Here is a 21,049-nt window from a genome sequence, read left to right on the forward strand (position 1 = left end):
TCCACAATGAGGATCAGGATTAGAAAATACAAATAAGAGGGCCAGTTTTTATTATCTTCACTTTGCAAATTAAAAAAAAAAACAAAAACAGAAGCTAAGTGATTTCCGAAGGCCATGGGGTTAGTAAGGCTTCCTAGATGGTCCAGTGGTAAAGAATCTTCCTGTCAATGCAGGAGACACAAGAGACACCAGTTCAATCCCTGGATGGGGATGATCCCCTGGAGAAGGAAATGGCAACCCACTCCAGTATTCTTGCCTGGGAAATCCCATGGACAGAGGAGCCTGGCTGGCTACAGTCCATGGGGGTCACAAAGAGTCAGATGGACTGAGTGACCAAACGCTCATGCATATAGGGTTAGTTCGTAGGGCAGCCTGCAAGTGCTGACTCACAGCCCAGTGTTTTTGCCTTCCTCCATGATTGCCTCCAATAAATCACCAAAGGCTTCTGAACTAAGCAGAGTGATGCTGACTCTCAGCATAACGAGTCTCGGAAATGGGAAAGGTACGACAGTTGAGAGAAGAGAGCCTTAGGACATCCAGAGACTTGCTTTCTAACCCAGCCTCTTCTACTTAAGGCCACATGAGCTTTTGAAGCCATTCCTTCCTTCCATATATCTTGCACCTTTTTTCATTCACTTATTCTGTGATAAATACTCAGACCCCCTCCTCCCACAGGACACCAAAAGCTACGGGGAAAAACGGGGCCTTAGGTAATTAAATTAAATGGACAAGTGATAAGATTGAGAGCAGGAGGATATGCCCAGGAATAATTCATGCACAGTGGAGCTCTGATGAATTAAGGCTGGTTCTTGGGCTGTGGCAACTGGAGAGATGCCCAGACTGGAGACGGTGGCAGTGGGCCAGGCAGAGATGTGACAGCCCGAGAGGCAGTGGTCACTGAAACTGAAAGAAGTGAACTTGGGGAGGAATCTTGGAACATCAGCCAGAAAATATCTAGCCTTGTTTTCAGAGTTTATGTTTGTAGGATCTGAAGAGATTAGGATATTAAGGCCCTAAAAGATTTCAGACCATTATTTGGTATTTACAAATAGTTGCCCAGGCCAGGATATATGGAGAAGCAAATATGAATCAAGTTTCCTTCATGTGCCGGGCAGCAAACTGAGCAACCCATGCTCCTTGTTGCATTAAACTAGCTGTGATAAAAAAAAAAAAAAAAAAAAAAAACTAGCTGTGATCAAGCGAAGTCAGCATTGGACCCAGAAGTTGGGAGACCTGGCTTCTGGGCAGACACTGCTATTTGTTAGCTATGTGGCACTGAACAGGTCAGTTACCCTCCGTGGGCCCCAGTTTCTCATTTATGAAACGGGAATCATAGCACACAATTCAAATGATTATTCTGAGAATTAAATGAATTGAAATACAGAATTAGTGTTGGTAAGTATAATGTTCCCTGGTGCCTCTTTCCTGGTGGCCCTCCCCTGGTGGCTTACTCGGTAAAGAATCTACTTGCAATGCAGGAGACCCAGGCTCAATCCTTGGGTTGGGAAGATTCCCTGGAGAAGGAAATGGCAACCCACTCCAGTTTTGTTGCCTGGAGAATCCCATGGACAGAGGAGCCTGGTGGGCTACAGTCCATGGGGTCACAAGAGTTGGACGTGACTCAGAGGCTAAACCAGCACCGCAAGTATAATGTAGAAGGTGTTAAAAATCCACTGAGTTTTTTTTTTTTTTCAAAATAGACTTTTTTTTTTTTTTTTTAATTTTTTATTAGTTGGAGGCTAATTACTTCACAACATTTCGGTGGGTTTTGTCATACATTGATATGAATCAGCCATAGATTTACACGTATTCCCCATCCCGATCCCCCCTCCCACCTCCCTCTCCACCAGATTCCTCTGGGTCTTCCCAGTGCACCAGGCTTGAGCACTTGTCTCATGTATCCCACCTGGGCTGGGGATCTGTTTCACCATAGATAGTATACATGCTGTTCTTTTGAAACATCCCACCCTCACACTCTCCCACATAGTTCAATAGTCTGTTCTGTATTTCTGTGTCTCTTTTTCTGTTTTGCATATAGGGTTATCATTACCATCTTTCTAAATTCCATATATATACATTAGTATGCTGTAATGTTCTTTATCTTTCTGGCTTACTTCACTCTGTATAAGGGGCTCCAGTTTCATCCATCTCATTAGGACTGGTTCAAATGAATTCTTTTTAATGGCTGAGTAATATTCCATGGTGTAAATGTACCACAGCTTCCTTATCCATTCATCTGCTGATGGGCATCTAGGTTGCTTCCATGTCCTGGCTATTATAAACAGTGCTGCAATGAACATTGGGGTGCATGTGTCTCTTTCAGATCTGGTTTCCTCAGTGTGTATGCCCAGAAGTGGGATTGCTGGGTCATATGGCAGTTCTATTTCCAGTTTTTTAAGAAATCTCCACACTGTTTTCCATAGCGGCTGTACTAGCTTGCATTCCCACCAACAGTGTAAGAGGGTTCCCTTTTCTCCACACCCTCTCCAGCATTTATTGCTTGTAGACTTTTGGATAGCAGCCATCCTGACTGGCGTGTAATGGTACCTCATTGTGGTTTTGATTTGCATTTCTCTAATAATGAGTGATGTTGAGCATCTTTTCATGTGTTTGTTAGCCATCTGTATGTCTTCTTTGGAGAAATGTCTGTTTAGTTCTTTGGCCCATTTTTGAATTGGGTCATTTATTTTTCTGGAATTGAGCTTCAGGAGTTGCTTGTATATTTTTGAGATTAATCCTTTGTCTGTTTCTTCATTTGCTATTATTTTCTCCCAATCTGAGGGCTGTCTTTTCACCTTACTTATAGTTTCCTTTGTAGTGCAAAAGCTTTTAAGTTTCATTAGGTCCCATTTGTTTAGTTTTGCTTTTATTTCCAATATTCTGGGAGGTGGGTCATAGAGGATCTTGCTGTGATTTATGTCGGAGAGTGTTTTGCCTATGTTCTCCTCTAGGAGTTTTATAGTTTCTGGTCTTACATTTAGATCTTTGATCCATTTTGAGTTTATTTTTGTGTATGGTGTTAGAAAGTGTTCTAGTTTCATTCTTTTACAAGTGGTTGACCAGTTTTCCCAGCACCACTTGTTAAAGAGGTTGTCTTTTTTCCATTGTATATCTGTATATCCTTGCCTCCTTTGTCAAAGATAAGGTGTCCATAGGTTCTTGGATTTATCTCTGGGCTTTCTATTCTGTTCCATTGATCTATATTTCTGTCTTTGTGCCAGTACCATACTGTCTTGATGACTGTGGCTTTGTAGTAGAGTCTGAAGTCAGGCAGGTTGATTCCTCCAGTTCCATTTTTCTTTCTCAGGATTACTTTGGCTATTCGAGGTTTTTTGTATTTCCATACAAATTGTGAAATTATTTGTTCTAGTTCTGTGAAAAATACCATTGGTAGCTTGATAGGGATTGCATTGAATCTATAGATTGCTTTGGGTAGAATAGCCATTTTGACAATATTGATTCTTCCAATCCATGAACACGGTATGTTTCTCCATCTGTTTGTGTCCTCTTTGATCAGTGTTTTATAGTTTTCTATGTATAGGTCTTTTGTTTCTTTAGGTAGATATACTCCTAAGTATTTTATTCTTTTTGTTGCAATGGTGAATGGTATTGTTTCCTTAATTTCTCTTTCTGTTTTTTTCATTGTTAGTATATAGGAATGCAAGGGATTTCTGTGTGTTAATTTTATATCCTGCAACTTTACTATATTCATTGATTAGCTCTAGTAATTTTCTGGTAGAGTCTTTAGGGTTTTCTATGTAGTAAAAATCCACTGAGTTTTGAGTTGCGTCTTTCTAGAGTTTGTGGCCTCACGCTGGAAAACATCAAAATGGGAACTTACTGCCCCAAACTCCAGCCTTGCCCGGTCAGTGTTAATGTCTTTTGTACCACCATGGCCCTCACTTCTCTTGAATGAACTAGTGAAAGACTCAGAACAATAGAAGCTTCTGCCCTGCCGTGGACACTTGGAAGGGGGCATGATTAATTCCCTGGGTCCCCAAACACTTTGCTGACTTCTCAAGCTCAGCAGAGCCTCAGGAGGTTCATCCATCCATCCATCTTTCTCACAAAGTTTCCCACTGCACAGAGTTTCCCATTGAGACAGTGGTGACGGGAATGGGAATGAAGTCCTCGAATGTTCCACAAACAGAATCCTCTAATTAGCTCCCAAATGAGAGTTCAGGATAACTTGGCTGAGAGCTGGCTGGGGATTTGCTGATTGTCTTCTGCATCTCTGCTAACAAGGCCAGAGGGAAGGGACACCCAGAAAAGATTTTGCTTTTATTTGTGTCCTTTAGAAAGAAATCAGACCTTAGAGAGGAGGGTGGAGGAGGCCAATTAGTGATGGATGGTTTCAGTAGTGTCCTTAATAAGATTCATTAGCAAAGTTGCTAATAGAGGTAAGATGTGTTCAAAACAAGGTTGCCTGGGTGTAAGTCTCAGCCTCTCTGCAAACACTTGCCTCCATTTCTTCACTTTTTTCTGACTTTTGGCATTATGTGCTTCTACCCTCATCACACCCCAAAACTCTCCTGTCCACCCACCCCTCCTCCATCACAGCCTGGTTTTCTTCAATCCCATATTAAATAAATGTGCTTACTCTGTTGTATCTATTGGTTGTATCATTTTATACCTGCATCAGAATTTCCTTAATCAACCCTATATTAACCCTTTAGATTGTTCCCCGTTTTCCATTATTAAATGCAATGTTTTATATGTCTCTGCAGAGCTGTTTCCTTGATCGGACCGTATGCATGTATATATCTTCAACATACTTAAGAATATTGACAAATTATCAACTAGATGCATTGTACCATTTGAATGTTCTGCCAATTCAATGCAAGAGGGCCCCTTTCCAGACCTTAAGCAACTTCAGGTATTATCATTTAAACCAGGGGTCCCCCAACCCCCAGGAACTGGGCCACAGAGCAGGAGGTGAGCAGTGGGCAGGTAAGTGAGTGAAGCTTCATCTAGCACTCCCCATCACTTCCATTGCCACTTGAACTATCCCCACAATTGCTTACATTACCACGTTAACCACTTAACAGTCCCCTTTTCTGTAGAAAAAAACTGTCTTCCATTAAATTGGTCCCTGGTGCCAGAAAGATTGGGGAGCTGAAATCTTTACAATGTGATAATCCCTGTTTCCCATTACTGTTCTACTTTGCATTTATTGTAAAGGTTCTTTTTCTTCTTCTTTGAGTGCAAGTATTAACTCTTAGCTGCAACTATTTTCCTTATTTATATTTGCCTCTCATTAATGCTAATTGTGTTTTTAACATACAAACTTTTGTCTTCTGTAGTCAAGCCTATAAATATTTTACTTTATGACATCTGTCTTTGCTGCCATACTTGAAATTATTTTCCCCATCTCAAGTTTATGTAAATACTCATCTATTTTTCTACTACGTATTTTATAATTTTATTTTTAACATTTTCCATTTTTCCATCCAAAATTTTAGTACATGATTTGACATAGAGATAAAATGCTATGTTTTTTTTAACTCTATAGCCTGTGTTCCCAAGACAGTTCCCAATAACTTGGAGAGTGCTTTTGTCAAATATTAAATGTCAATTAAATGCTTCTGAACAACTTTATATTCTGTTCCACCATTCTGTGCCGTGTTTCAACCACTGTAGCTGTGGAACGGATCCACAGTTCTGAAAATCTCATATTCACATCACATTCTCATTACTCTCTTTCCTCCCAAATATATTAATAGTTGGTTAGTATCACATGTTCTCTCTTCCAGTTTAGCTATAGAATCATTTTTCTCACTGGAATCTTCTACCATTGGGTTTTTACTTGGAATGTGTTGAATTTATAATTTGGGGATGGAAGCTTTACAGTATTGGATCTTTCCATGGTATGGTCTATCCATTTATTCAAGTGTTGTTTCTAAAGAAAAGTTTTGAAGGTTTTTAAAAAAAATGAGTCTCTGTGTTTTTATTAAATTTATTTTGAGATATGCAATATTTTTGCTTTCACAAAGTGGATTTTTAATATGAGATATGAATATTTTAAGACTCTTAATCTGTGTTTTTGAACTGTCTAATAACAGAAAGGTGATGCCTTAATCTCCATTTAGAAGTTGTCCATATCCATTTTACCATGTCATCACAAATATTAATTATTTTTAATCATTTCAAATTTGAGAGGCAAAAATATACTAAAAATTTACTTTGCTTTTTCTGTTTCCTAGTGAAGCTGAGTATTTTCTTCTGTTAAACATATCATTTTTCTCTTTTGTAAATTGCCTTTTATGTTCTTGGGTTATTTATTCAGTGAGATGTCAGCATTTTCACTTCAATATTTTTATTTTTTAGTTTGTTTCAGATTTCTATTAGATCTTTACAGGTTAAATATACTAACGTTTTCATATTTTCTGCAAATATTTCTCCAAATCTGTTGTTCGTCTTTTAATTTGGGTAATTTTTACCTACATTTAAAATATGGTTGTGTAGTCAGATCTATTGATCTTTTCCTTCATGCCTCCTTCCATTGCTTACATGCCTAGAATGCCTGCTATCATTGACAGTTACATAAACAGTCACTTATTTATTCTCTTGGGCTTTTAAAATTTGGAACTTTGTATTTAACTCTTAAATTCACCCTGCATTTGTTTTGGCACATCGTGTAATGTAATATATACATCTAAGAGGTCTTTATTTTTCAAATGAACAATCAATTGCCTCAACAAGAGGGAGTAATCCATTCCCTGCCCCACCCTCACTGATTTATAATGCTTAATTTATAATGGGAATGCAGGTTGTTGCAACATCTTCGAAGAGCAGCTTGTCAGTATCTAGTAAGGATGAAAATGTACAAGCCCTGTAACCCAGCAGCGTCACTCCTAGGTTTATACTCAGACAAGAGCACCAACCGGCACACACGTAAGAATGCCCACCAAAGCATTATTCGTAACGGTCCATTGAAAACCCAAATGTCCATCATCAATATAATAGAAAAATATTCTGTCGTGTATTAATACAATAGGGTGTAATACAGTCATGAACATGAACTTGTTAAAAACTTATAAGCAGAAAACTCATCTATTGATAGAGTTGGGAGACCAGAAGGGGGCGCTCTCGAGCCCTGTGTGGATAGCCGACCCCAACAGAAATAAGAGAACTCACGTTCTTTCACTCAGCCAACGAAAAGCAATGAATTCCTTGTTTGTTACAGCACTCCCGACTTCCTTTAGCCCCCAAGATATTATTCTCCTTCCCTTGCCGTATTGGGACTTGCACTTGGCTCTCCGTGGTTGCAGACTCTGAACTGCAATTCTCTGCTGATCCCAAATTAACCCATCTTTGCTGGAGAAATGTCTGGCAGTCTATTTGTTTAAGGTCAACAAATTAAATCCATATCTGAATACTTGGAAGAATCTTGGAAGCATATGAAGGAAAAGAGAATATGTATTATATGAATTGTATATATACATAGATAGATAGGCAGGCTTCCCAAGTGGTGCTAGTGGTAAAGAACCCGCCTGCCAATGCAGGAGACATAAGAGATGCAGGTTTGATCCCTGGTTCGGGAAGAGCACCTGGAGGGGGGCAGGGAAACCCACTCCAGTATTCTTGCCTGGAGAATCCCAGGGACAGAGGAGCCTGGTGGGCTACAGTCCATGGGGTCACAAAGAGTCAGATATGACTGAAGTGATTTAGCATGCATGCACATACATATATGTGTGTGTATGTGTATGTATATATATACACACACCCCAGAAAAGTGTGTTCGACTGGTCTGTCTTGGATCATAAACCCATTACTTAAGCCAGGGAAGAATCTTTAGTCAGGTTCTATCCACATGGAAGAAAGAAAAATGACACTACAGGAAACAGGGCAGATAATTAAGAGAGAATGAGTGCTATTAGAAAAATAAATATCTATTATAGCCTTTTCCTTATCTTTTAATTCATCATTTCTAATTTTTTTCTCTTCATTTTTCTGTATAACCCTTTCTGTAATTCCTCTAGACTTTTCTACTCAAAGTGTGGTCTGCTACCCAGCAGCATCTGTGTTATGTGAAAGTTTGTTGGAAATTCAGAATCACAGGCCTTCCTCAAACCTTCTACATCAAAATCTGCATTTAAACAAGACATCCATATAATATATATGCGTAGTGTGGAAGGAAAATCAAAATGGAGTTATATAGCTAAGAGAGCTCTCTCAAATGGAGCCAGGAGGCCATTGAAGAAGTGTGACGATGAATGTCGCAACCCAGATGGAGTCTGAACTTTGACCATTTATAGTAAGTCCCCTACATACACACCTTCACGCTTTGGACTTTCAAAGATGCAAACGTATGTTCCATCCTGTCGGGCGTGAGTGAAACTGTATCTTGCCTTCTGTTTCCTCCTGCCTGTCCACTCGATTCCAGCCCCTGAAGCCAGCTATTGTACTACCATACTTTTCAAGGTATTATATTGTAAGATTAAAAAGGTTTTCTTTATTTTTGTGTTTGTTTTTTATGTATTGTGTGAAAAGTATTATAAACCTATTACAGGACAGTCTATACAGCCTATTGTGTTAGTTGGGTCCCTAGGCTAACTTTGTTGGACTTATGAACAAATTGGACTTACAAACACACTCTCTGAATGGATCTCAGACAAAAAATTTGTCTTACTGCAGACAACCAGAAGATTTGCCCAATATTTCAGAAACTCACAGTACTTATTGGACCTGTGCCTAAATAACTCCTAACAAACTCTCTCTTACAGACAAATACTTTCTTGCATTGGTGCGTGCTTAGTCACTTCAGTCGTGTCCACCTCTTCTTGACCCCATGGCTGTAGCCTGCCAGGCTCCTCTGTCCATGGGATTATCCAGGCAAGAATACGGGAGTGGGTTGCCATTTCCTTCTCCAGGGGATCTTCCCTACCCAGGGATCGAACTTGGGTGTCCCGCATTGTGGGAAGATTCTTTATCGACTGAACTACATCCAAGTTAATCCTAATTCTTGCCAGACAACTTTAACAACATTGTGTCTTTTGCCTTTCTAATTCCCCTGCCCCTTTCTCTTCCCTGAAACACTCATTTTACCCAAATCTGTGTCTCCAGAATTTCAGCTCCTAAGACCTCAACTAAACTCTTTCTTATTTGCAGCCTTCTCTATTTCTTGGTCATCAGTGGTAAAGTTAAAAATGGTAAAGTTCTTGAAGTTGGTTCTAGAGTCTTAATTCAGTTTTCTGCTGTGATAACCCTAATTCTTTATTTTAAAAATCGAGGAGGATGGGACTTCCATGGTGGTCCAGTGGTTAAGAATCTGTTTTCCAATACAGGAGACATGGGTTCAATCCCTGGTCAGGGAACTAAGATCCCACATGCCATGGCGCAACTAAGCCCATGCTCAGCTAGAGAGCCTACCCGCCGTAAATACTGAGCCCGCATGCTCTGGAGTCCATGTTCTGCAAAAAGAGAAGCCACGGGTTGCCACTAAACAAAGCCCACACACTGTAACGAAGATCCAGCATGGCCCAAAAAAGTTTTCTTCGAGGAGATGATTTTCCCAAGAACTTTTCTACTGAACCCCTTTGCAGGCTTTTCTTGGTTTAACAAGATCTTTCAGGATCACTGAGACCATGCCTTAGAGCTTTTAAGCATTCTCTTGTGTCCTCCATTAAGTCTGCCCCAATAAGAACCAGGTATTCAGATTATTCAGCTTGGCTCTCCCTCCTAGCTGCCTACTAACCTTCCTTTGTTGATCCTTGCCTGCAGGAGTCCAGATTTAGAGCACTGGGAGCAAATATGAATTCCTTAAGCTTCTGTGCTGGTCCAGCTTCATAGAGTCCTGGGTGGAGTGGGGTGGTGGTGAGATGTCAACTAATGGACTGACAGTGCCTCCAAAGAGCAATGTGGGAAAGCCCTCTGTGTTCTCTGGGTTATCATCAGGTCCAAACCTCAACTCTGGGCTTCCCAGGTGGCGCTAGTGATGAAGAACCTGTCTGCCAATGCAGGAGACCAAAGAGATGAGGGTTCGGTCCCTGGGTCAGGAGGATCCTTTGGAGAAGGGCATGGCATCCCATGGAGAAGGGCATTCCAGTATTCTCGCCTGGAGAATCCCATGGACAGAGGAATCTGGCAGGCTACAGACCATGGGTCGCAAAGAGTCGGACACAACTGAAGTGACTCAGCACACACGGCACAAACCTAAACTCTGTCTGTGGGCTTTGCATAACCCTGGGGAGGGGAGCATGGCTCTTGGGAAAGCATGAGAATGGGAGGGCCTGCTCTATGGTAGCGTCTCTCTCTCTTTCTTTGTCTTTCAAGCTGTGCTTTAAGGGCACTGATCCACAATGGATTTTGGATCTTGTGGAACGCAGCCATGACCATAGACTGTGCATTTTCATCAAAAGCAGTGATCTTCTCCTCCAGTGTATCTGTTCCAACTTCATTGTCTTCAACTACACACTGTATCTGAAGTTTTTAAATTCCATACCCCACTGGAACTAGTTTAGAAAAGGCCCAGACTAAGCCTTCTGCGTGAGTACCTCTGATGCACTTCTCCAGTTTTGCCATACTTGTCTCATCATCCCAAAGGTTCGTGTCTGGTAAGACAGAGACTTGGCAACAAGTGATGGTTGTTTGGCTTTTTTTTGACTCATACTGTGCAAGGGGTTCTTCTCTTAGCCTCTTGGCTTCTTCACTTTCCTCCTCCTCATCAGATCCAAAGGGATCAATATCCTCATCATCTTTATTATCTGTAGCTCCGCTTTCTGTGGTGCCTTCCACATTAGCGGGGCCATACTTGCCCAGAGCCTTCTTCACCCCTGGCAGGCTGGTCTTTTTGTAAGATTGGATGTGATTATACCTTGGGCTTCGCTGGTGGCTCAGACAGTAAAGAACCCACCTGCCAATGCAGGAGACCCAGGTTCAGTCCCTGGATTGGGAAGATCCCTTGGAGAAGGGAATGGCAATCCACTCCAATATTCTTACCTGGAGAATTCCATGGACAGAGGAGCCTGGTGGGCTTCAGTCCATGGAGTTGCAACCGAGTGACTTTCACTTCATATACCAACATATGGCATGACACAAGTCAGGAGGTGGTGGGCCCGAGACGGCTTCAAATTCTGCCATGTTTACTTGTGACGACATAGACCCCTAGATGTAGCTCTTGTCTGCCAAGGAGTCATTCAGCACCCAGAGGTGGGCAGGGCTTTTCAGGTTTTCAAAACCCATGATGACAACTGATGGAGAACTGGGTGGCAGCGGAGGAAAAGAGAAGCACAGGCAGTTGCCGCCGAGCACTAAGAGGAAAAAAAAGGAGTGATAGTGTCTCTGTTTGACATTTCACATGCATTTACACCCACCTTACATCTCTTTTGTAAACCCTATGAGATAGAGTTATTCTTTCAGAGCCTTCTTATTTTCCCTGTCCCACGATTTTAAGCCTTTAACCTTGAATGTTCCCAAGACATCATAGAGGCAGGAACTTCTGGGTCTAGTACAAGTCTCTTGTGGGTGAGTCCATTTTGTGGATGGATATCACTGAGTTCTGCCAACCAGGTTTAAGTTCCCATTAGTGAATTTTGTCACACTAACTGTAAATCTTTTATTGGTCCTACTGGTATCAACCACTTGATAATAGGAACACATACAGTATTCCAAAGTTTCTGCCCTCATCTCATTACATGTCCATGTGAGTGAAAGTTGCTCAGTCATGTCCAACTCTTTGCGACCCTTGGAATAAACAGTGCATAGAATTCTCCAGGCCAGAATACTGGAGTGGGTAGCCTTTCCCTTCTCCAGGGGATCTTCCCAACTCAGGGATTGAACCCAGGTCTCCCACATTCCAGGAAGATTCCTTACCAGCTGAGCCACAAAGGAAGCCAAAGAATACTGGAGTGGGTACCCTATCCCCTCTCCAGCAGATCTTCCCAACCCAGGAATCGAACCAGGGTCTCCTGCATTGCAGGTGAATTTTTTACCAACTGAACTATCAGGGAAGCCCAAACGTCCACAGATTATTTTACCTATTTTTATATATAATAATTAAATATATAATAATGATATTATATATAATAATATATTGTCTATAATAATACATTGTATACAATAATATAAATATATTATTACTATATATCATTTATATATAAATATTAATATAATAAATAATAGATAATATTATATATTATAATAATATACGAATGTAAAATGTCCATAGATTATTTTAATTCTTTAGGTAAAAGCCACTGCAGGAAATAAGGGCTATTATTTTTCAGGAAATTGTTCCATCTGAAGCTGTAGGTTCAGTGTGTCTGTGGGAGGAAAGAGTTCAGGATCTTCCTTCATCACCATCTTGAACCGGAACCAGCTATTATTTTTAAAATACAAAGAAGAAAATACTTATAACACTACTATTGTCATTTTACTATACTACCTTCCATTCTTTTTCCCCAGTGTTATTGAGATATAATTGACCTATACATTTTTTTTATATAATAATTTTAAAAAGTTGCTTGACTCAGATGTCAACTGGAGCCCTCCTGATTTAGAGATCCAGGTACAACTGCCTTGGACTTTCAAAGATCACACCCGGGAAAATTTCAAGTCTGCCACAAGACTTCTGAGGCTTCCTGGAAAACTTGACAAAATCCTGACTTCCGCTGGGGTTCTGCTCACAGAGAGGCAGACTTCCTGCTGCATCCCCTCCACCCAGACCTGAAATAGACGCCTCCTTTGAATTCCACGTTCTCAACTCAGTCACTGCAAAAGTAACTCAAATTATTTCGATTCAGATCTGTTTCATCATTCCTGCAGTTGATGTTCTTATTTTTCCTTCTTCTTATTTTTCTTGTACTTTTTCCTGATCTCCTATTCTTTCCTCTCTCTTCTCCCAAGTATGAGAAAGATCTCACTCCAAGAACATATAGTGGTACAAAGCCTAAGAGCCTCTATAAGTAAAGTCTCAGGGGCACTAGAACGGGGTGTGTGTGATCACGGGCAGAGAGGTGGATGAGGAGCTGGAGTGGTTTCTCAGACAATTCCCAGAGGCAGAACTCAACCTGACTTCTCTGTCTTAGGGTGTTTTTAATCATCTGGTAAACTTTTTCATTGTACTTAACTACTTAAGTTACATATTTGAGGATCCAGTTCACATCTGCTGCTTGTCAACTCCTCTGGGTTGAATGCCACTTTCTTTTAGATATATTCTTTCTGAAGTAATGTTTTCCTTCTCCATTTTATGCCTTTCATGTTTGTGGTTTCAGACCTATGCTGCTTTCTCAGTTCTATATAAAAGAGCATGCCAAAGAGTCCCCCGTCCCGAGTATGTTTATGAGGACCTGACGTTGTTCAGATGTGTGATTTTAAAGTATTCTAGTTCCCATGTTGTCTTCTCCTTCAAATTTTAAATTGTAAAGCAATGTAAGTTCTTAAAACCAAATTTAATCCTACCTGTTTCTTAATATGTCTTTTCCAGGTGACCTGTCATTTTATCCTTTTCTGTAGAATTATATTTTCAAATGTTTTGATTGACAACAAAAATCAACAAGTTGTTTCTGTTAGGAAGACCCTCAGAATTTTTGGGAAACTGGTATTATTTCTGTAGGGTCTGCCTTCCAAGAAGTCTTGATTTCTGTATTGCAAATTTTCTACATCTGATAGTACATTCTGTGTATGTGTTTCAGAGATACTAATACGTGTTCTTTACTGTCATGGGTGACTCAACTCTTACTTAAAATAGCAGTTTTGGAAGCAGGTCTGCATATTCTAAAATGTTGGATTTAACTTATTTAGAATGATGTGAACTAGAAGACATAAAGATTGCCCTCAGAAGGCAGTTCAACACTGATGCAAAATTTTCGCCCAGGGCATGTTTACAAATTATAGCATTCTTATAGCTTAGAACCATAATGCATATTACATTATTCAACAAAGTCTTATAGGTTTATTCATAATAAACTATGTTATTAATTTAGCAATATATTACAATATCCAACCAACACTACTAATTCCATTTTCACTAAAGCACATTCTAAGACAAAAAAATATTCAATATAAATTCTTGTCCTGAAGCATTTACAGTTGCATGTAAACTCCTCAGAACATGAAAGGTCTTTAAAAAGAATCCGCAGAGAAAATTCAACAAACTAAGTCTATGACTCCTGGAAGGTGACTCTGACGTACTTCACAAGTTGGAATCAAATGTCCAGTTATATGGAAAGTCATGACCTGGCATCTGAGGTTTTTCCTCTAGATTCTGAATTTATACTCTTTCTAAACACAATTAAGTTCAGTTTGTTTTCTGATCCTTAATAAAGATCATTTACAATTTCAGCTTCTTTCTATTTACCCAAATAAGATTAACACAAATTAATGTGATATCCTCTTTACAAAATAATAACAATACTAATAATTGTTCATAGAGTATAATTTCTCACTTGGGTGATAAAGTAGAAGGAAATATGAAAAAATATTTATTTTTATAAAATAGAAATATAACATTATATGTATATTATTGTTATAACATAAAAACTAGTATATAAATATTTTAAAACAAAACATTTACATATATTTAGATTGTTAATTATTGCATTAATATTTATTTATTAAATAAATTAACTTCTTTAATAAATTAATATAAATATTTTAAAATGTTATATACATATTTCTTTCTGTGTTCATGTATCATGGTATATATTTGGAAATCAGTACACAAGTCAATTCTAACCAATACAAAACTTAATGATATTCATCTTGTATTTATTCATTTGTCTGAGAATTATAACTAAGAAAAAATGCAAATATTAGATGTCTCTTTTTTAACTTTTTATTTTATATTAGAGTTTAACAGATTAACAATATGGTGATAGTTTCAGGTGCATAGCAAAGGAACTCGGCAATACATATATATGTTTCTAAACTCCCCTCCTGTCCTAGATGTATTGTTGTGCAGCTTATTGCTTTTCAGATACAAGGCCCAAGAGAGGCCAAGACCCTGATTCAGAGTTGGCTCCACTCTACTAGAAACAGGTAAAGCCATGATTACAGCTCATGGATTTAACAGCCAAAGGAAATGAAAACAAAGTTCTGTTTTCCACAGAAGCTAAAATCAAGAAAAGAAAAACTAATACTAAAAATCATAGTAGCATTTCACAGTGGGGAGAAGGCACACTCAGCCACTGGTGATGGCTTGTGTAATTAGTGAAAAAGCTTGCTTGATGAATTTCTTCTCCACATTTGTCAGCAGCAACAGAAAAAATATTCACCTTTTTGACCCTGAATTTTTTTCTCTGGGATCTTAGGAAAGCTTCATGGAAGAAAGTAACACGTAAGTTGACATACCTCCCTTACTTTTTATTCAAAATTACCACAGTGATTAAGTAACTTGTGGCATGTCCACTGCATGAAACATGCAGTCATTAGCATGAAAGTGCTAGTCGCTCAGTGTCTGACTCTTTGCAACCCCTTGGACTGTGGCCCAGCAGTCTCCTCTGTCCATGGGATTCTCCAGGCAAGAATACTGAAGTGGGCAGCCATTCCCTTCTCCAGGGGATCTTCTGGAGCCAGGAATCGAACCCTCATCCCTTGCATCTCTGGCATTGTTGGCAGGCAGGTTCTTTACCCCTGTGCCTAAATCTCTCTCTGACCTGCCTGTTAACCACTCAGGGTGCAACTTCAGAGTGTCCCACCCTCCAACAAGACAGGGAAAGTCAGGCTCTACCAGTTAATTTCTCTCCATTTACCAAAGAGGAAACATGCAGAGAGGAGAAGAGACTCAGTGGGGGCTCCTCACTCACTCCAAGACTTCTCTGACTCTCCTCGGAGCCCAGTAGGGCTGGCACCCTGTGGACCCCAAGCAACGTTTTCAAATGAATGAACAGTCAAGCTAAAGAGGCTCATCCCCTGAGATGTGGCTATCAGTCCCGCAAGTGCTAAAAGGCACACCAGGTGGAGGAAGGGCAGGTGAGACAGAGAGAAAGATAGAGACTGTCCTCGAGAGAAATTGCTCAGCCTGGGAATTAGTTTAGGCCCTCCAGATGCAGGAGGGCCGCTTTGCCAGGCCAGTGAGAAGAACAAGACAGTCAAAGGGCTTTGGAACAAGCAGTAGGAATCATCTTGCCCCAGCACCAGCTGGTCAGGGCTGAGATTCTGGCATCTCTGACCTGGGCTGTGGGCTTACAGAGAGCAGCATCCTTGAAGTCCATCAGGAGCAGCTCCACACGTGTCCCATGGTCTGCTTTCCTGAGGTGAATCTGCCATCACCTCCAGCCCCTCCTGCCTCCCTGGGCTTCCAGGTTAGATGGGACCTCTAGGGCTGCTCCCTGGGGCTTGGGGAAGAGGTTCTGGGGTCCATGCTGGGACACTGGGCATCAGAGTCATCAGCTCCACTTCACCACTCTCCTCACAATGGCATCAGAAGAACTCTTTTCTGAGCAGAGTCACAGTGAGGTGGCAGGTTTAGGGGTGATGGTTGCAGCTCCAGAGAGGAGAGACCAGGGTCTCCTGGCTGTGTAGTTGTCAACAAGCCTTGCCCCTCTCAGTGCCCCCTCAGAGGGAGGCAGAGGAGCAAGAGCATCCTTTGGGGACACGGGGCCAACACAGGTGTTACCACATGGAGCGGTGTCTTCCTAGATCTGGGCTCCCCGACCCTCGCATTCCCTCTCTCCCATTCAGTCTCTCTAGAAGGATAGAAGAGAAGGCACCATGCTGGCTGAGAACAGAGGGTCCTCCTGGGGCCAGTGGGTGCAGAGGCCATAGATCTCCGTGGAGTTGCCTGCGTAACTACTTAGTGACCCCTCTGCTCCCGCCCTGCATGGCCTTAGGCTGTTGAGGTAGCTCTTCCTCTCCAGGGCATACCTGCCTTAACTCCCCGGCTGGAAGCAGAGCAGCATCTGGTATATGGTGTGAAGGGCAGAGCCCACTTGTGTTCACAGGTGAGTGGTCAGGCAGGAGATTTGCTGGCGGAGAGTGGAATAATCAAAGGCAGGAAGGCAAAGTGGGTAAACTAAATGCCTGAGTGACAGAGAAATGAGAAATAGCCTCCAATGCATGGCAGACAGGATGGGAAAGTGCATGAAAACTTAGGTAGGATCCGAACCCTAGATTCACATCCTGGCTTTGTCAGGATTGCTGAATGAAGTCAGACAGTGTTCCCTGGGTCCTGCTTCCTGTTTGTACCATGGGTGTTGGGGGAGATGATATCTAGAATCACTGCCAGTTGGCTGATACAGAGGTAGGAAGGAAGGTGAACTCTTTTTTAAAAAATATATTTATTTATTTGATTGCATTGGGTCTTAGTTGTAGCTTGCAGAATCTTCATTGCATCATGCGGGATCTTTCCTTGTGGTACATGGACTCTCTAGTTGTGGTGTGTGGACTCAGTATTTGTGCCGCTCAGGCTCCAGAGAGAACAGGCTTCAGTAGTTGCAGCAAGCAAGTTTAGTTTCCCCGCGGCATGTGGGATCCTAGTTCCCTGACCAGGGATTGAACCCATGTCCCCTACATTTGCAAGGCAGATTCCTAACCACTGGACCATCAGGGAAATCTCTGAACTCTTTAAGAATGTCTTAGCTCTCAATGCTCACTGGCTGGCATAGAGTAGATAACAGCAGGTAAGACTGCCGTGTAAATTATTAAAGAAGAGTGAATGAGAAGTTGGCGAGGAAGCCAGAGGAGGAGAGGAAGCCCTTGGAATAGAAAGGGTTCGTGTTGTTGGGCTTGATTGTTCAACTCTTTGCAATCCTGTGGACTGCAGCCCACCAGGCTCCTCTGTCCATGGGATTCTCCAGACAAGAATACTGGAGTGGGTTGCCATTTTCTCCTCCAGGGGATCTTCCTGGCTCAGGGACTGAAACTGCATCTCCTGTAGCTCCTGAATTGGCAGGCAGATTGTTTACCCCTGAGCCACCTGGGAAGCCCTAGAAAGAGTTCATCTTGGGTTAAAACAGGAGTTGCAGAGAAAGCTAGTCAGGACGCCATCAAAAGAAGAATCTGGGTTGACCAGCAAGAGACCAGGGTCAAGGAATTGGATAGACACTCCCCAAACTGAGAGACCTAGGGCCCACTGACCACTCCCTACTCTGTTAAGGCAGATGGAGACCTGAGACAAGAGAAAGGAAGGAAGACGATGTTGGTTTTGTTAGTGCAGATTCCTGCATGGGTCTCAGTGTGCCCAGGAAGATCCACGGAGTTCTCTTTGTGTCTCTGGCATTGGTGGGAGTTGGAGGAGGTATGTGTCTGGGTCTGAGTCTTCAGGTGTATGTGGCATGTACATCTACGGATGGGTGCGTGTGTGCATCTGTGTGTGTCTGTCCTACCTGTAAACACTTGTATGTGAGTGTTCACATGTCTTAGTAGGGGTGAGTGTGTCTCTGGCATGTCTGTGTGTCTGGATTCATCAAACTTACATTCCCTTGTGCTTCTGTGTCTTGGTGCATCTGAGTATTTCCTACAAACGTGACCTTTTCTGTATAAGGTTTAGGGCTGCAAGCTGCCTGGGAAATGGCATTCCTGGTCTTAGATCTTCAATATCTCTGCCTCTTTTGATGAACACTTGTCTGTCCTACTCAAATGCCACCTCCTCACTGTAGCCTTCCCTGACTCTCAGGACAGTTCAAACAAGTTCTCTGAGGGCAGATATTTATTTATCTGTTCCTATAAGGCCTAGCAGACAACTAAACATCTGTCCTCAGAGAACTTGCCATCTAGTGGGAAGATGAGCATCACAGCAGCAAAAGTCACTGTAATATCAGCAAATGAGGGCTGAGTTCCAACTGAGGGTTACAAGAGATGGAGGAGAGAGAAATTCATGTGGGCTGAAGAAGTCAAGAAAGGAGGTGGGAACTGAGAGTAGCACTGACATATACACACCACCACGTGTAAAACAGACGGCTAATGGGAGGTTTCTCTACAGCACAGGGGGCTCAGCTTGGTACTCTGTGATGACCTGGAGGGGTAGGATGCGGGTGGTGGGAGGGAGGCCAAGAAGGAGGAGATATATGTGAATACATATAGCTGATTCACATTGCTGTACAGCAGAAATTAAAACATTGTAAAGCAATTATACTTCAAAAAGAAATAAATACATATTTTTAAAAAAGAAAGGAAGCAGGGCTTCCTGGAGGAGGTGAAGCTGGGGTTGGGTATTGGGATGGGGTAGGAAGAGCACTTGGAGAAGGCAATGGCAAGCCACTCCAGTACTCTTGCCTGGAGAATCCCATGGACAGAGGAGCCTGGTAGGCTGCAGTCCATGGGGTCGCTACAAGTCAGACACGACTGAGCGACTTCACTTTCACTTTTCACTTTCACACCTTGGAGAAGGAAATGGCAACCCACTCCAGTGTTCTTGCCTGGAGAATCCCACAGACAGGGGAGCCTGGTGGGCTGCCGTCTGTGGGGTCGCAGAGAGTCAGACACGACTGAAGTAACTTAGCAGCAGCAGCAGCAGGAAGAGCACTGCAGGTAGGGAGCCATGTGCAGGAAAGGCATGCGAGAAAGGTGTAAGCAAGAGACAGCAACAAGGGCTTCCCTGGTGGTTCAGTGGTAGAGAATTCACCTGCCAATGCAGGAGCCGCGGGTTCGATCCCTAATTTGGGAAGATCCCACGTGCTGTGGGGCAACTAAGCCCATGAGCCACAACTACTGAGCCTGTGCTCCACAACAAGAGAAGCCACTGCAATGAGAAGCCCATGCACTGCCACAACTACAGAAAAATCCATGCAGCTACAAAGATCCAGCACAGCCAAAAATAAATAAATAATTTTTTAAATGATGGAAGTGGCAAATATATTTTGTAAAAAAAAATGAAAAAGAAAGAGACAGTGACAAGACCATCCTGGCTAGGGTTGGGAAAGGGAATAATGTGGAAGCAACCAGAGCTGAAGTTGGAGAGGAATCCTGGGAGCCAAGCTGGAAGGCTTTGGGTGCCAGGCTGAGTGGTTCACACCATATCCAGTGGGCAATGGGGAGACTGGCAGGACAGCAGAGCTGGGTGGAAACAGTATGCCCAGGAATTCCTGGGGCCCTTATAGGTCTGGCTTTCTCTCTCTCTCTCTAAGGCTGCTGTTCCAGCCCACAGGAAACACACTGAAGTCTCTGGGCAGAGATGGGTAACAGTGTGTCTGTCTCTAAGACCAGGGACCTCTGGCCAGGAGGGGCACCAGCCCAGAGACTCTGCAGACAGCCCTGAGACGTGGCACGCTGCCCTCCAGGTGACAAACCCAACACTCCTCTGCTGTCTTCTCACCTTGGGTTCTATTTTCCTCCCCACCCGACTCCACTCTGCCTTCCAGGGAAGAAGAAGCCACATGTTCAGGTTCCCCCTTTCCTGAAATTCTCTTCCTATTCCCAAGTCTCTGACTGGTGATCTCCTACTCATTCTCCCAACCCCAGTTCAACCCTTCACTTTGGAATCTTCCTTGAATCAGCCAAGCAGAGGGAATCATTCCTACTTTGTTCATAGTTAGTACTGCTTCTTACATTATGTATGTCTGGAGGCCAAGGACAAAGACTGACCTACCTTCATAGTCCGAGAGACCAACAAACACCTGACCCAAAGCAAGCACTTGATAAACTCACATGAGGTGGACTGTTGAACTGTTTAGTACCCCCACACAGCCCAAGTCCAGCTAGAGCACTGTGTCCAAAAACACTGACAATACAGAGGGTAACCAGAATGGAAAAAGACCTGGAAACTGAGTCCTATAAGAAAGGATTTAGGGCACCAGGGTGTTTGGATTGGAGAAAAGAAGACTCAGTGGACCTCGAACAGATTTCTTCTAACACAATGTGAAAAGCTGTAGAGAAAGCAGATTTGGTGTGTGGCCCCCAGCGGCCAAAACTGGGGCCACTTGTGGAAGTTACAGGGAAGCAGGTTTCAGATGAGATTAAGAAAAAACATACTTAAATAACTAGAGCCTCCCCGAGCTGCCAAATAATATGTGGTGAATACATGAAAGGCAAATATAGTAAGGTGTCTTGCGAGAAAACTTCAACTGATATTCAGATGGACTTGGTCTCAATTCTGCCCCCAACTACTGGTTTGACTAAGCAAATGATGAGGATGTCATTGAAGATATAGATAGATAGATTGTTGTTGTTG

The 21,049-nt window shown here is 42.2% G+C and overlaps 1 pseudogene; it reads right to left on the reverse strand.

The window, feature by feature from the left end:
• Window positions 1-10,155: 10,155 nt before the first annotated feature.
• On the reverse strand, window positions 10,156-11,184 carry LOC122693213 (annotated as a pseudogene).
• Between the last annotated feature and the right edge of the window lie 9,865 nt (window positions 11,185-21,049).

Source organism: Cervus elaphus, chromosome 5 (genome assembly GCF_910594005.1).
Source record: "Cervus elaphus chromosome 5, mCerEla1.1, whole genome shotgun sequence".
In the NCBI taxonomy this organism is placed as follows: domain Eukaryota; kingdom Metazoa; phylum Chordata; class Mammalia; order Artiodactyla; family Cervidae; genus Cervus; species Cervus elaphus.